At 43.3% G+C, this 16,518-nt stretch overlaps 1 pseudogene; it reads left to right on the forward strand.

Moving 5' to 3' along the window:
* The first annotated feature begins 15,290 nt into the window (after nucleotides 1-15,290).
* Nucleotides 15,291-15,948, forward strand: LOC147612125 (translationally-controlled tumor protein homolog; annotated as a pseudogene).
* Nucleotides 15,949-16,518: the final 570 nt, after the last annotated feature.

Raw genomic sequence — 16,518 nt, forward strand, 5'->3', positions numbered from 1 at the left:
TGGCATAACACAGATTGTGGCTGAGAAGCTGGACAAGAATAACTTCCATGCTTGGAGGTTCAGGTTGACGAATTTCCTGATGGGAAAAGGTTATTGGGACTACATAGAAGGTGAGCATGAAGAGGCACCGGAGATACCGGATATAAATCCGACTGCTGCAGATGTGAAAGAGTTTAAAGACTGGAACCAGGGAGCCAGGAAGGTTATGTATTGGCTTTCCATTAGTATACAGGACACCATGATTGGGCACATTCAGGATGCCAAGTCCCCCAAGGAGGCGTGGGACACCTTGGTAAAGCTCTATGAAACAAATACCAAGGCACGTAAGATACAGTTGAAGAACGAACTTCATACTGTGGAAAAAAAGAGCATGTCTGTGAATGACTATGCGTTGAAGATAAAGGGTATTGTGGAATCCCTTGCATCTATTGGTGTGTCAGTAGATGATGATGACAAGGTGGAAGTCTGTCTACGTGGTCTCGGGCCACAATATAAGGCGTTCAAGACGTCTATTCAGACTCGGGAAAACATTCCCAACTTTACAGATTTGGTGTCTATGCTGATTATCGAAGAGAAGAACTTGGGTGAAGACCAACAGTCTTCACAAAGTAAAAACAGTTCAGAGCAACAGGCTTTCTACACGAGTTCAGGAAGAGGACGAGGTAGAGGAGGCCGTGGACGCGGTCAAGGAGGTGGCCGAACAGGTAATCAGAATTATGGCCAGCAGCAGCAGCAACAACAACAGTCCCAGAATCAACAACAACAACAACACGCAGGTGGAAGAGGCAAATTCAGAGGCAGGGGGAGTCAAAGAGGCCGTGGAAATTGGCAAAGGCAATACAATGATGCACGTGAATGCTACTATTGTGGTAAGCCAGGACATGTGCAGTTAGAATGTTATAAGAAGCAGGCTGACATGCAAAATGGGAAAGTGCAGCAAAACAACTATGCATCCTCAAGCAGAAATAATGAGGATAATGAAAGGTTGTTTGTTATGCAGCATGTTGTGAATGCCATGTCTGAAAATGTTGATGCAGCACAAAAGGATAATGTATGGTATGTGGATTCAGGCGCTTCGAACCACATGACGAGTCATGGAGAGTGGTTCAAGGAGATGAAAAACCCGGAAAGACCAGGTTTTGTGGAAACAGGGGATGACACTGCTCATCCAATTGCTCACGTTGGAGATGTTCCATTGTCTATGCAGGATGGCAAAGTGAAGTACCTTGCAGATGTACTTCATGTACCGAACATAACAAAGAATCTTGTTTCAGTTGGCCAGATGATTGAGCAGGGTTTGCAGGTTCGGTTTAACCCTGATGGATGTTATGTTGAAGATTTTAAAGACAAGTGCAGGTTGGTTGCAAAAGGCAACAGAGTGGGCAGAATGTTTACGTTGGATGTAGACATGCCTGAAATGAGTGCTGCAATGTTTCCAAATGGTTCAGGAGTTGTTGCAGACACAGACATATGGCATAAAAGGATTGGTCATGTGAATGTGCAGAGATTGAAGTCTATGCAGACAAAAGGAATTGTGACAGGGCTGCCAAAATTTAAAGTGGAAGGTATGCAGAAAATCTGTGAAGCATGCCAATTTGGGAAGCAAACAAAGCATGTGTTTCCACGTAACAGATATGTGAGCAGAAATGCACTAGATGTTGTGCATTCAGATGTATGGGGTCCTACGAAGACTGTGTCTATGGGAGGCTACAGGTACTATGTCACTTTCATTGATGACCACACAAGAAAAGTGTGGGTATATTTCATGAAGGAGAAGAGTGAGGTGTTCACTCACTTTCAGAATTTCAGGTTTTTGGTTGAAAAGCAAACAGGAAAATATGTAAAGTGCCTAAGGTCAGATGGAGGGGGAGAGTACTTCTCCAATGAGTTCTCTGAATTCTTGAAGAAGAATGGTATTCGGAGACAGTTTACCTGCAGATACACTCCGCAGCAAAATGGAGTTGCTGAGCGGAAAAACAGGCACATTGCAGAGATTGCGCGAGCATTGATGGAAGAGAAGAATATGCCGCATTGCTATTGGGCTGAGGCTGTCTCTACAGCAGTATACATCATGAACAGGACTCCAACTGCAGCCATACATGATGTAACTCCAGAGGAGAAGTTTACTGGCAGAAAACCAGATTTGTCTCATCTGAAAGTCTTTGGATGCATTGCATATGTGCATGTGCCAGATGAGCTGAGAACTAAGCTGGATCCAAAAGCAGAAAAATGTGTGTTTATTGGATATTCCCTTGAGCAAAAGGGATACAGGTGTTATAACCCTGCTACACGTGAGTTGAGGGTAAGCAGGGATGTTGTCTTTGATGAGATGAGCAGCTGGTATGCTGCTGGGAAAGAAGCTATTGGGGCTGATGTGAGTGGAAGTGTGGTTGCACAAAATGCAGGTCAGCAATCACAGTCTTTGAGTGGACCAGGAGAGTCCTCATCTAGTGGGTCTGTTGATAGACCATGGAGTGGCAGGCTGCGTCATAATACCAGTCCTGCAAATGTGATTACTACATCACGAAAAGGAAAAGAGAAAGTGGTTGAGCCCCTTGGTATGCCTGACATTTCTGCAGGGCATTCGCATGTTGATGGAGAGTCTAGTGGCTCAGATATGAGCCTTGATGAGGAGCTTGGGATCCCAGCTATGAGAACACCTGGTGTAAAGAAGGCTATGGAAGCCATGAATGAAAAGCTACGAAGATCAGGGAGAGTGAAGAACCCTGTGCAGAGATTTACATATGATGGTTATGTGGCACATCACTATGCATATATGGCAAAGGTTGTGCAGGTCGTTGAGCCCACATGCATTGATGAGGCTGTTGGAAATGTGAATTGGGAGAAAGCTATGGATGAGGAGATGGATGCACTATATGGAAATGAAACTTGGGATTTAGTGCAATTGCCTGAAGGCAAGAAAGCCATTGGATGCAAGTGGGTGTACAAAGTTAAACATAACAGTGATGGAAGCATAAACAGGTACAAGGCTAGATTAGTAGCCAAAGGATATGCGCAGACATATGGGATTGATTATGAGGAAACTTTCAGCCCAGTTGCCAAGATGGCAACGGTGAGAGTTGTGATAGCAGTGGCTGCATCAAAGCAATGGTCTTTACATCAGATGGATGTAAAGAATGCATTCTTGCATGGGGATTTGCAAGAAGAGGTGTATATGTTGCAGCCACCTGGTTATGAGGATGTGGGTCACCCCGAGCATGTTTGCAGGTTGAAGAAAGCCTTGTATGGCTTAAAGCAAGCACCAAGAGCATGGTCTGACAAGATTTCTGAATATCTTGTCACTATTGGCTTTCATGTAGCCAATGCAGATTTCTCATTGTATGTGAGACATGGTGATAGAGGGGTTGTGCTTGTTGTCATCTATGTAGATGACTTGATCATTACGGGGGACCATGATGCAGAGATCTTTGAAGTAAAGATCTTGCTTAGACAGAAGTTCGAGATGAAGGATCTGGGGGAGCTCAGATATTTCTTGGGCATTGAGGTGATTAGGTCACCACATGGCATTGGATTACTGCAGAGACAGTATGGCTTGGACATGTTGTCCAAGTATGGTATGACAGGCTGTAAGCCTATTTCTGTGCCATTGGATCAGAATGGCAAATTGAGTGCAGACTCAGGAGAGATCTTGGAGGATCCTACTATGTATAGGAGCATAGTAGGAAGTTTGATCTACATGACGATCACCAGACCAGATTTGAGCTATGCTGTTGGGTTGGTGAGTCAGTTTATGTAGGTTCCACGGAAACCGCATTTGGATGCAGTGAGACGCATACTGAGGTATGTCTACTTTGCATTGTGGACTATTCTATGAGACTGGGAAAGAGATATGTGTACATGGGTACACAGATGCTGATTGGGCTGGTAGTATCTCAGATAGAAGATCTACCAGTGGATTCATGTTTTCTTTGGGGAGTGCTGCTGTGACTTGGAGCAGCAAGAAGCAACCTACGGTTGCTCTATCGAGTACAGAGGCCGAGTACAGAGGAGCTGCTATGGCAGCATGTGAGGTAGCTTGGTTGAGGAAGCTACTTGGAGATTTGGGTCTATCAGTGGATAGACAAGTTGTCATTTTCTGTGACAACATTAGTAGTATACAGTTAGCCAGGAACCCAGTCTTTCATGCTCGTACAAAGCACATAGAGGTCCACTACCACTTCGTGAGAGAGAAGGTCTTGGCAGGAGACCTTGATCTTGTTTATGTCAGCACAGAGGATCAGGTAGCTGACATCTTCACCAAAGCATTGGGTACAGAGAAGCTCCGCAGATTCAGGGCTTCGCTTGGTGTACATGAGATGGAGTTGAGCTCGAGGGGGAGTGTTGAGATATCGAGCTCTAGTGAGGCGGTGGACACTGATGACCCGCCTGGGGGATAGGCCCCACACTTACACCACTGGCATGGTTGGTGAGATCTTGGGTGATATGCGGCCAGTGGGATGACAGGCTGTGTGACAGCCACTCTAGAGACTGGCATAGTTATAGCGCCAGCTCATTTAGTCGGGTTCACACTATAGAGAACCCGTGTATGTATTTGGTTGAGTACCTTTCATATTGTGTGTACTCTTATTCTTGTATATGGTGTGTTGAGTGTTGAGTAGAGGAGAAGAAGATTTTCAGCCTCTCACCTTGTGTGTTCTCTATTAGGGTTTGTGAGTGTGTGTGTGTGCTTGCAAGAGCTCAAGCTCTCTTCCCCCCTGCATCTTTTCATTTTTGACTTAGGAAGTAAACATTTAGAAGAAAGTTGTAAAGCTTTTTGACTTGAAAATAAAAAATAATTGCACCATTCCATTATATTGAAGATTTACAGTGAAAATATTTACAACGAGAAGAGCTAATTGCTCTTGAGTCTCTTCTCTTCTTGCTCCCCCTCTTTGGTAGGCATTTTCTCTCTATAACGCAAAAACCTCTTATGACTATCGCCCTTGAGTGACTTTACATCCTCCATTCCTGCACTTAGAACATAGCTTGAATAACATAGAAAATAACCTGCTCCAGAAGGCCAAAAACCAGGGCCGTATCTCCAAAGATATGGATGGCAACACACTTCTCTATAAGCATGACTTTATGTATATTATAAGGTCTAAATGCATACCTTGTATACCTAGATAGGGCTTTCATTGTAAGGAGTGGAATCTCTGCATCCGTGGAGGAGTACTTGCTATGATATATAACAAATATATTTTTGTCAATAGAAGAGACGTAGTGTGCAAGAGTGGCATCTTGCCCAACTCTTGCACGACTAGCACCACCTTGTCCAAGAAATCCATCGGCGTCGTCAAGCTCTATCTGCATTGACGACGAAGAACCAGAAGGGAACAAACTAAAGTAAAAAATAATTCAAACAGACTGAAGCAATAAGAATTAAACCAAACAAACTAAAGAAATAATTAACTCAGGTAACAGAAGCAATAATTTACCTTCTGGTTCTCATTCTTCTCCAACTTCGCTGCATCCCAAAGGTTGATGGAGCCCTCTTTATTTTCTTGGTCAAGGTCGGGAACAGGTTCTTTACCAAACTCAAAAATGCCCACATCCTGCTGAAGGGCTTGAAATTCTTCCTATGAAGGAAGAGAAGCTTCATTCTCCTTGGCTTTTTAAAAGCACAAGGACATTTCTTCTAGGGCCTCTAAGAAGTTTTCTATCACTTCTGTGTCCAATGCGAGAAACTCATCCTTATGCTCATTCTCTACATCAAGAAAATTGGACGCAGCTTCACAACTGTCTGCTATTATAGCAAGACAGTAATCCTCCCTAAAATTATAGAGTTTTTGAATGTGGGAGAGGAGGAGGTAATACTTCCCATTAATTAGGAAGGACGGTAGCCCAAGAATGACAAAATTGGATGTCAATCGCTCCCCATGGACGGATGACGTTCCTTCATCAATCATGGTGGAGGCCTTAAACTCTGCCACATCAAAATTTGTGCTGAGAAGTTCCTCCTCCTTCTTGGACACAAGGTCAAGGACCTCTTCTACAGACTGAGCACTTGAAATAAAGGACTGTTCTGATTTATCAGTCCTTCCTTTGAGCTCCTCTTTTGTGTAATCCTCCTTATCAGCATGAAGAAAGACATAGGCAACAAACCCAAAATGATATTCTAGCAACGTGCATTTCCTGCCATGCACTGGGCACATGTCAACACAAATTTTGATACATTGATCATTTGAGTAAGTGTCCCACCTCTTCAACATGATTGAATTCTGAGATGAGGTGACTGTGAGGCTTGACATGTGGACATACGTAATGGACCCATAAGAGACGGTCCCTCCGTCGACCAACTTGCAATAGTCTGTCCACTCTCCCTCTAGGGATGTCCTGGCCATGTCCTTGATAATCTCCTCCAGACTAAAAGGAACGTTAAACATAGGCTCTACATGGCAAAGGGATTTCTCCTGCCCAGCCCTCCTAAGCAGATCAAAAAGATGCTTTGTGGTGCTAGGCTTGTCCTTAATCTCCTCCAGCAAAATAAATCATCCACATCATCTGCAGCATTGTACAAAGAAGAACCCTTGAACTCCATCGCTTCTCCGATCCGGGTGGAATCCGTTCACCATGCGAAAGGGGAAAAAATGACGCAGGAATGCACCTATCGCACCGTGGACGCTATGGCCGTGGAAAAAGCTAACTAGCATTGTAGAAGGTATGGAAATTGAGAAATTTTCGAGCGCAAAGAAAAGCGAAAAAAAAACTTGCACCATCTTTATATAGGTCAAATAATAGGGCTGATGTCACATGATTGAGGATCGAACGCCACGTGTCGAAGCATTTACATCATCATCGATTCACAAATTGCCACGTGTAGGGCTGACGCAGTCAACGCATGATTGCATTTTTCTCTATTAAAATATGAATGTTTTCTTTTCCACGGTTTTTTTCATGATTTTTTTGAATTGCGTTTCTCCACACTTTTCTCATGCATCTCACTGAATCCATCCATCCGAGCCCTTGTTTCAAGCGCCTGTATGTTTTTCTCTCTCTTCCCATTTTCTTTCGCTGATTTCGTTCACGGTGCGATATGGTAGTTCTCCATGTTTTCGAATCGACATATCACTCCGTGGACGGTTGAGTGAATTTTATTGATAAGTTATCTCTTCCCCTTTTCTTTCGCTGATTTCGTTCACGGTGCGATATGGCTATTCTCCATGTGAAATGGAATCGACATATTGCTCCGTGGGGACGGTTGGCTGAATTTTATTGATAAGAGATTTCGTTCATGGTGCCATATATCTATTCTCCATGTTCTTGAATTGAAATATGGCTCCGTGTGGTGGACATTTAAAAATTTTATTGATAAGTTCTTGTTTCGTTCACCATGCGATATATCTATTCTCTATGTTTTCGAATTGAAATATCGCTCCGTGGATGGGTCTGAAAATTTTATTGATAAGTTCTTGTTTCGTTCACCATGCGAAAAGAACATTGGTCTAGATTTGGATTCCCCTTATCGTGCGGTGGATGGTGGTCATGTGACTTGGCTAATTACTCTGCCTTCTCTTTTCTAGTGCTGTAAGGGCGTGCACAAAACAGACCGTTAGAAGAGTTTCAGTGCCAGAGCCAAATCCACTGCCCAATCCAGCACAAAATCCAATTTTGGTTCCAGATATTCCAGAGAAAATTCCAAAGGATGTCTTAAGTGAACCTATGCTTCCTGATGTCAAACCCAAAACTAGCAGGAACATTTCAAAGGCCAGGGTCACTTTGCAGAGACAAAGAAAAATGTTTGCAGAGACAAAGAAAAATGTTTGCAAAGATAAGGAAGGCGCAGGCGGCTGTCAATCTCCTCATCCCCAAAGATCCTTTCTTGAGGATTGTCAGATCCATAAGCGACGGAATAAAGTGGAAAGGTTACTTTAAATGGACGAGTAGCGCCATCGCATGTCTTCAAGAGTCATGCGAGGACTTGCTTATAGACTTATTAAATGATAGTAACATTTGTGCTGCCCATGCCCGGAGGGTCACACTAAAATGGACAAGGACATGACATTAGTAATAAGTAGAGTTAGGTATAGGTATGATAAGTTCATGCGACCTCTACCATTTAGGGACAGGAAGGCAGTAGAAATCCTCTCCATTCCTCCTGCTTTGAAGAGGAACAGGACTTCTGACAAGGTGGTTATTGAAGAGGTGACAACACTAGGTCCACAAGGGCTTAAGAGGCTTGTAAAGGGGGCGGATCTCAAGGGAAAGGAGACATTGTTAGAAGAGAATGTCGATAGGGATGATTTGGCAAAAAACCTTCTAAAGTTGGAGGGAGAGAATAACGACAGAATTAAGGTGGTGCCTGGTAAGATTATATGCAATGTCTTGTACAACGCCGAGCAAGAGGAGTACTATCACTCCAACAGATGTTTATATGCTCGTTGAAAAGAATAGAGAGATCAGTGATAGTATTGTGCTTACTTGTTTAAGGTGTGTACTCTTCGCCTTTTTTTGAATGCTTTCTTATTTTGATTTCTTTTTCCCTTTCCTAATGTTTTTAATTCAATATGCATGGTAGTGTTGAAAGAGCTTTTTCCAGACCAGGCAAAGCAAGTATATATTTGTGATCCTTTGGTATCAACTATCCTGATTGACGCATCGAGGTCTGACGAGGACGTTGCTCCTTATTTCCAGGGAGTTAGTCTGGGTACCTGCTTTGTTGTGCTCCCATCTATAGAGAAGTATGTATTTTCTTTGGATTTCAAGCTGTTGATGGAATTTAAGTTATTAGTTGCATGTGTTAGGTTTCTTATATTTTTTGTTTACTTTCTCAATTTCAGAGGGCACTGGTCTGCTTGTTTAATAAATGTGGTGAAATGCCAGACAATTTTTACAAATAACCTTCTGGGAATGCACGAACAGTCTAAATTGTAAGTCATTATACTTTATATCATTTCCTTCTTGCTTCCTAATTGTTGATTGTAAGTCATTCTTTATATCGTTGACCGTAGAGCATGTAAGAGAACGATTGCATTGATTGAAACTCTATGTCTTGAATTGAAAAAGGATATAGAGTGAAAATTTCTCAACCAATCCGTTCCGATGCAAAAGGATTCGCACTCTTGTGGCTGACACGTAATCGCAAATTTCTGGAAGTTCTTCCTTTCCAAGTACACTAATTTTGACAGCTGTGTAAGCTTCTTGTGTCACTGTAATATAATTTCTCTATGTTCATTTCATGAGAGATCTCACATTATTCTAATTGACTTTTATGTTGTTTTTTGTAGTCTATTCGCTGAGACGAGTTCTGGCTGAGAAGTGTGCGGGCAAAGACAATAAACATAATTTCTCTATGTTCATTTCATGAGAGATCTCACATTATTCTAATTGACTTTTATGTTGTTTTTTGTAGTCTATTCGCTGAGACGAGTTCTGGCTGAGAAGTGTGCAGGCAAAGACAATAAACATTATCCTCAATAATGCAATTACGCCTGATGACCCTGACTCACCACTTCCACTAGTTGTTGCTGGCACTAGTGCATCAAAGAAGAGAAAAAAGATGTCGTTTCATTCCCCTATTAAGCATTTCATCTTTAAACAAGGAGTCCATGAGAAGGGAAGTAAGGGCAAGGCAAAGAGGAAGCTTCTATTTGCAGGCAAGGGCAAGGACAAGGCAGGCAAGGTGCTAACAAAGGAGACAAAGGAGGAGGCCAAGGTGCCGAAGGCTGAGTCAAAGGAGGAGGAGGCCAAGGCTGAGTTAAAGGAGGAGGCCAAGGCTGAGGCTATAGAGCTCGAAACCGTTTAGAGGCATTTTATATATGTCCAGAGACAACGTTGTAAAAGATTCTATACTTTTATTGAGCTCGGCTCATATTTGTATAAACATTCTATATTTTTATTGAGCCCTACTCATTATTGTATTTTGTGAGTATTGTGCTTTGCCATAATAAAATAGATTGTTGAGAATTTTTATTCTCATAACTTATCTTTGGTTAAAACTGAATTTTAATCAAAGATAAGTTATTGTGCTTTGCCATAATAAAATAGATTGTTGAGAATTTTTATTCTCATAACTTATCTTTGGTTAAAACTGAATTTTGAAGCAAACTGACGTTTGCTTCAAAATCATTATTGTTAAAATTACAGCAATGTAATCCTTTGTTTTGGTATAATGTTTTTCAATGTAATTAAAATTCTATGTCAATGGTCCTTTCAAGATCTTAGGAGAGGCCATCGTTCACGATGCCCTTCCTCGGCATACCCTGCAATTACCACAAACCAAGAGGCCATATTCAAAACAACTTAGTGCTTTTTCATCATGCCTTAATCATCATACCTTGTAATTATAGTATAAGAAAACTAACTATTCACCTGTCAGCTACAATTATATGCATAGGGTTCACTTCACAAGATTTTACTCAAAGACATATTTCTTTTTTTTAATGTAATGTAGTGAATAAAGTGACAATGTATTGGTTGCTATTATAAATGTTCAAATTGTCGATTTGGTTGTAGCCTTGAGTAGGGAGAGGGCAGTGCATCTACAATAGTAGCACCACCTCCACCATCGACCCCGAGTATGGTGATTATCATTGACTCGACCGTTCACTTGAAAATCAACCCAACAACTAGTGCAATTGAGTATGACATACGTGGGCGAGCTTTCATAGGACATTTGTGAGATCTTGTGTCTCTCTATCTCCCACAGATCCACATTAGGTGGACGTAAGTAAGTATACATTCTTCCAAAGTTTGTACCAACTGTGATATAAAAAATCCATTTTAACATGTTTTTGTAAATTTGTAATGCCAAAAACATGATGGAATTGCCAAGAAAAGAGTGATATCTCAGTTGGAGCACAAGTTTGGAGGTGGGTGGTTGCATGAGATCATTACTAGGGAGATGCATGAGCTCATACAACATAGGTGCCACAATGCGAGGTATGATACTTTTCCACAATTGATCCATTTTACAATGCATATACTTGTCCAAAAACCAACCCATAGCTTGAAACTTCAAATTTATGTGTAATTTAAGTGCACTAAGAACTAGGCACTAAAGATGGGAATTGAGCCTTCCCGGGAATCGAACCTAGATCCTTGGATGAGAGGATCGACACTGAGCTAGAAGGCTTAGTGTCAGTGTCAGTATTCGTATTATTTTATAGAATATTTAAACCAGTTCAAAACAAAGCTTGACATTGCTGCCTCGTCAAGGTCTCCCATTCCTAATCTCTTTGCAACCCATTCACAGATTGTAGGCATCGGGGCTTGCATCCTTGCTCTTCTCCTTGCATATTGTCTTGCACGGTTTTCTTCTTCGTACTCATTTACCCACTTTGCCATACATTCCATATTGTACATTAAAATTCTCTTTATCTATTCTCGAAGTGTACGAGGAAGCCTAATTTCTTTTCCTCCACCTGCTAGAACCTCTCCTGATACCTTTTCATCTTCTTCATATGTCTATGACCTTGGTGCATTTGGATCCATTACTACCATATACTCTGTTATGTAGAAGTGTTTGGTGTAAAAGCCATCCCTCTGCCATAGAACCCTCTAGCCGTTGTCGTGCTATGGCGCGTCTATGGTGTGAAACCATGCTTATGAGGCCATCAAATGCAAATCCAGATGCATGGGATTAAGTGTCTGTGTACATATGGGATGTATGGCGTGTGGAGGGTTTTGCTTTTGAGGGCGTCGCCAGGTGTATAGGGTGGACGGTATTGGCTTTGAGCTTGTTGCAGGCCTGTCGGGTGAGGTCAGATGATGGAGAAGATGTCAGCTGCTCGGCCATTTGAATTGTGTATGCGTTCACATGGACAATGGGCACTTGGAAGGCCGCATTGAAGGTATGTGGAAGGGAGGGCAATTAATAGGTGAAGGGGCCTTTATTGCCTTTAAATTAGTGGGTGTGAAAGAGTCATGTGGCCATCACTTAGACCTTAGAGAAGAAATAAATTTTCTTCAAAATAAAATAAACAAAATGAAGATAAATATGGCCAGCTATGTGAAGGGAAGAGTAGCCGCCAGCGCATTGTTCCAGAAGCTAGCGGATCGAGAAGGGTGGGCGCAGCTAGAGGAAAGAAAAAGACGACCGTGTTGAGAGGCGGCTTGGGAACTCACGGGGAGCAGAGGCGTGGAGAGACGCCGCTCTGGTGATCAGGAGCCACAGGCGTGCAGAGAAGGGAGCCAGTGGGTTGACGGGGTGACCGGAAGGCGCAAAGAGCATGGGATTGTCCTTGTGTTGCTGAGCTACGAGAGGGCCCATGTGGAAAGGCCTTCTCAGATGCCTTGGCATGGGAAAGCTAATGTAGAAGAAGATAATGCTGAGCCTGCAAAAGATGAAGTTTCCAAGCACTAATAAGCCGGGTATCATCCTGTATGTTTCATCCTCTGGCTGGTTACAGAAAACTGGGAGTGTAGGTTGCGGCCTTGTAAAAACGACGCCTCTCTGGTGATCGTGCAGAGGTGCAGCTGCAAGATAAGCTGGGGAGCGCTGCCTGTGTGGATCCCGCTGGGAGCCGACGGGGAAGAGAGCCCAGCTGGTGTTGTGTGTGGTGGCCAGCTGTAGCTACAGGAGCACAAAGATGTGAAGGGACTGCAGTGCGAAGAGCTGGAGGTTCTGTGACGTGTGCAGCCACAGTCAGCGCAGCTTGGGTTTGAAGGAAACTAGCCACGTGTAGAAGCTGAAGAGGGTTGGCGTGTGAGAGCCGCTCAGGTGCAGCTCTGGGGAGAGCCCTAAGCCGATCGAGAGTGTGATCAATACAGAGGTGCCATGGAGTGTGCAGCAGAAGACAGGTGTAGGTCATCGCAGCCAGCTGCCCAAGGGCCTCTTTGTACAGTTAAAAGCTCACAGAAAAGCTGTCACTGCAGTACGCTGGTCTCCCACTCACGGCTCGCTTCTAGCATCTTCTGGGATGGATTGTGTTGCTCATGTTTGGAAAACATGGATTGAGGGACTGGGCATGGTGCTGCTCACTCGTTCTCTTCTCATACTACTGCTATTAAGGATGTTCAATGGTTCCCAGATGGTGCCTGTGTTTTGCCTTGAAGGCTCAATATTGTGAATATGATGTGATGGTTCATAAAGCTGAGGTCCTATGTTATGCCAATGCTGGCCGTGAATCTTGGATGTATATACCTATGAGATGTTTTCCTGGGGTTTGATGTGTTGAGTTTTATGAATCAAGCTATGTTAATGCCAGTTTTTGGCTTGGGTCATGAGGCTTGCGTTTGCTTTGACTACCCATGTATGGTTGAGTCTTTAATTTATGATGGTTCTAGCTTTTGGTGGTGAAGCCCCTTGAAGTTCAACCACTTACTCTCACAGCCGGAAGCCTCGCGCTTTCCCAGCGACACCGCCCACGTCACGACAGCTTTGGTGAACCCGACGTGAAACCGCTGGGGTGAGAGTACGTAGAGATGGCTAGCAAAATGGAGCATTTATATGCAGAGATGAAAGAGCTTGAAGAGCGGTTCAGGAAGATTGAAGAAGAAAAGCGAAATCAGGAAGCAGTGGAAATTGCGGTACAATTGGTATATGACAGGGTCAATATATTTGATGGTTACGATCCAGAAAGCTATCTAAGGTGTTACGAGACAGAGATGAAGAATCAAGGGGTTCCTGAAAACATGATGATTGCATCTTTTGCATACCTTGTAAGTCCTGATTTAAAAGATGAAGTGCTGGAACTAGCAGAGTATCACTCCAAACGATGGAGTGATTTTGCAGATGCACTTGTTTATGCGAGTTCCAGGTATAATGTGAGCTGTGATAGTGTTCCAGCAACAACAATCCGAGCCAATTTAGAAGCGGTTGTCGATGCATGTCTTATGGAGGACAATCAACTGCTATTCAAGGCTGATACAGAGATTGTGGAGGCTGTTTATGCTAAATTAGGACTGCAAAAAGCCATTAGTGAGCAACAAGGCCTTCACAGTGCCAAAAGAGATGCTTTGCTACAGCCTCATAAAGATGCAATGGGTGAACTCTGCAAGTATAATCTGTCTTCCTTGTTTGAGGGTGCAGACATACAGGATCCTATGATCATACCAAATGATGTGTGTATGCCTATGCTTGAGGAGACACTTGATTCAGAGAGCTTCAGGACAGGTGCTCAAGACCCAATACACGAGGAAGAAGACATCGCAAATAGCTTCCTCTTGGGCTGTGAAGCAATGATTGCAGAGTTTGAAGATCTAAGACAAGAAGAAGATGCTATCATTACTGCATTCTTATCTGGTTATGATGCTTATAAGCAGGATGATGTACATGAATATGCAGACGGGCCACAAGTATGTGTGATTGATTTAGAGGGGGTGAGTGATATGGGTGATTTCAACAGTGATGTTGCTTCTGAAGCTGGTTGCCAAGGTTCTTTGGATTTGGGTTATTCTGGAATGCTAACAGGGTGTTCCAACAATAAACAGGGTGATGCTATGTCATCAGTGTCAGGGTTACCTTGCAACCACATTTGTGAGCAACAATCTCGAGCTTGGAAGCCTGTTTATGATGATGATTTGGAGAGGGAAATTGAATCTGTCTTTTTGGAACATGCAGGGTTCAATGACATACAGATTCAAGGGTACTTGGGTGAGGGACCCATAATTCTAAGCCCATCTGCAGATAGGTATCAAGAAATACTGGGAGATAACATGCATGATATGCAAAGTGTGGTCACAGAGCCTCATGAGGCTGCATATGAGCAACCAAATGGATATAGCTATGGGGGAATGAATGTTCATGATAATCAACATGTGGGATTGCAAGATGATAATGGCTTCAATGCGATTGATCCTGGATTGGATGCTATCCTAGATGATGCATTGGATGATTTCATGGTATATAATAGATCCCCATCAGCTTTGGGCTCTTCTATGCTTGATGCTAGTCAACTGTTGGTTGCAAGTGAGGATGTGCAGGAGGGAAGACTCTCTGCACAGCTGCAGATATACACAAGAAAGCCGCCTCGTAGGTGAGAAGACTGGGGGCGTTGCAGATAACCAGCGGGAGTGGACGAGCCGCCTGGGTCGACAAGGTGATGAGCTGCAACTGGATATAGAGGGCAGTGTGTGAAGAAGGGGACTTCGAGAACATTGTCAAGCTGGCGCAGCTGCATGATAGAGCCTTAGGAAGAGCTGCTGGGGGCTCTGATTGATTGGCGTAGGAGAGGGCCTGGGTAAGAGTGAAAAGCTGGGGGTGCGCCAAATCCAAGAGTGGGAGGCGTTCCGAGAAGATTGAAGGGAGACAGAGGACAGGAGGTCTTGTTTCAGAGGAGGTTCCCGGCTACTGTAATCGGTGTGCCGTTCTGTGTAGCGGTCGGGTCGACTGGCGGCGGATGGCCACCATGCTGGTTTACCAGGATCTTCTGTCAGCGTTCTCGACTGTTCCGTATGCTTCGTTTCGCAGAGTGCAGCGCGTTTGATGTTGTCAATCAAAGAGCTTATTTGATAGATTTTTCAAGATTGAATAGGGCAGTTGTCATTGGGCTGCATCGCGAGCAAGTCTCCAGGCTGGAAGTTGCGGATTTCGTTGGTCGAAATAGCAGTGGATGAGATTAGAAAATAAAACAAGGAGAGTGTGGCAGCTGGGGATTTTGTCATGGTGGATTCTCTTTTATGACTCTGGGTATTAGTCGCATCATGAAAACTGCTGCTGCTGCTGTCAGTATAGTATGTAGGAGATGAGAACTCCTGTCTGACTCTTTCCCTTACAAGGAGCTTTTGAATGGGATCATTTCAGAAATAGATGGAAAGTGGGTTGTGAAAGGTGCAGTTGACGTTGATATTGGAGCTAACCCCTTTGCGGAAGGTGGAGAAGATGATGAAGGTGTGAGTGACGAAGCCATTAAGGTGGTGGACATTGTTGATACTTTCAGGCTCCAAGAACAACCGTCTTTCGATAATGAAGGATGATGCGTCTTTGGTTCTCGCCTACTACAAGGATGGGGCAACTGATCCTACCTTTCTCTACTTGCTGACTCCTTGAAAGAGATGAAATGTTGAAGGGAGCTGCTGCAGTTTTGGATCCATTTGCATCTTGTGGGTTTTGATTTTTTCTTGGATTTTGGAATCATATGATGGTTGGTTTGGTCATGTATATGAGGTGTCTATGTTGGCCTTGATTTTATAGTTTTGTTGGATGTTGAGCCTCTGATGCTCCATGATGGCCATGTGTATCTTTCATGTGAATACCATGAGGTGATGTCCCTTGAAGAGCTAACTGTTTTGTTTCCTTGCGGGATTTTGGATGTAACTCTCACAGCCAGACACCCAGTGTGTTCCCAGCGACACTGCCCACGTCATGACACCGTGCCTTTTGAAGGACCAACTATTTCATAACTTTCATAAACGACTCAAAAAAGAACATCCAACGAGAACTTACAACACTAGCTCGTGACATCTCATCGATTAAATGAATAAGACAATGAACCTAAATATCAAAAATACCCCTTGGTAGTTCCTTCTTCGAAGAATTCTCTCTTCTCTCATCCTTGGCAAAGCAACAGGATCAATTTCCTTTTGAGCCATATACCTATGTCATCTTTTCCAATTAGAAAATATATTAATTAGCAT

Source organism: Cibotium barometz, chromosome 46 (assembly GCF_041138505.1).
Source record: "Cibotium barometz isolate CiBa-2024 chromosome 46, ASM4113850v1, whole genome shotgun sequence".
Lineage (NCBI taxonomy): Eukaryota > Viridiplantae > Streptophyta > Polypodiopsida > Cyatheales > Cibotiaceae > Cibotium > Cibotium barometz.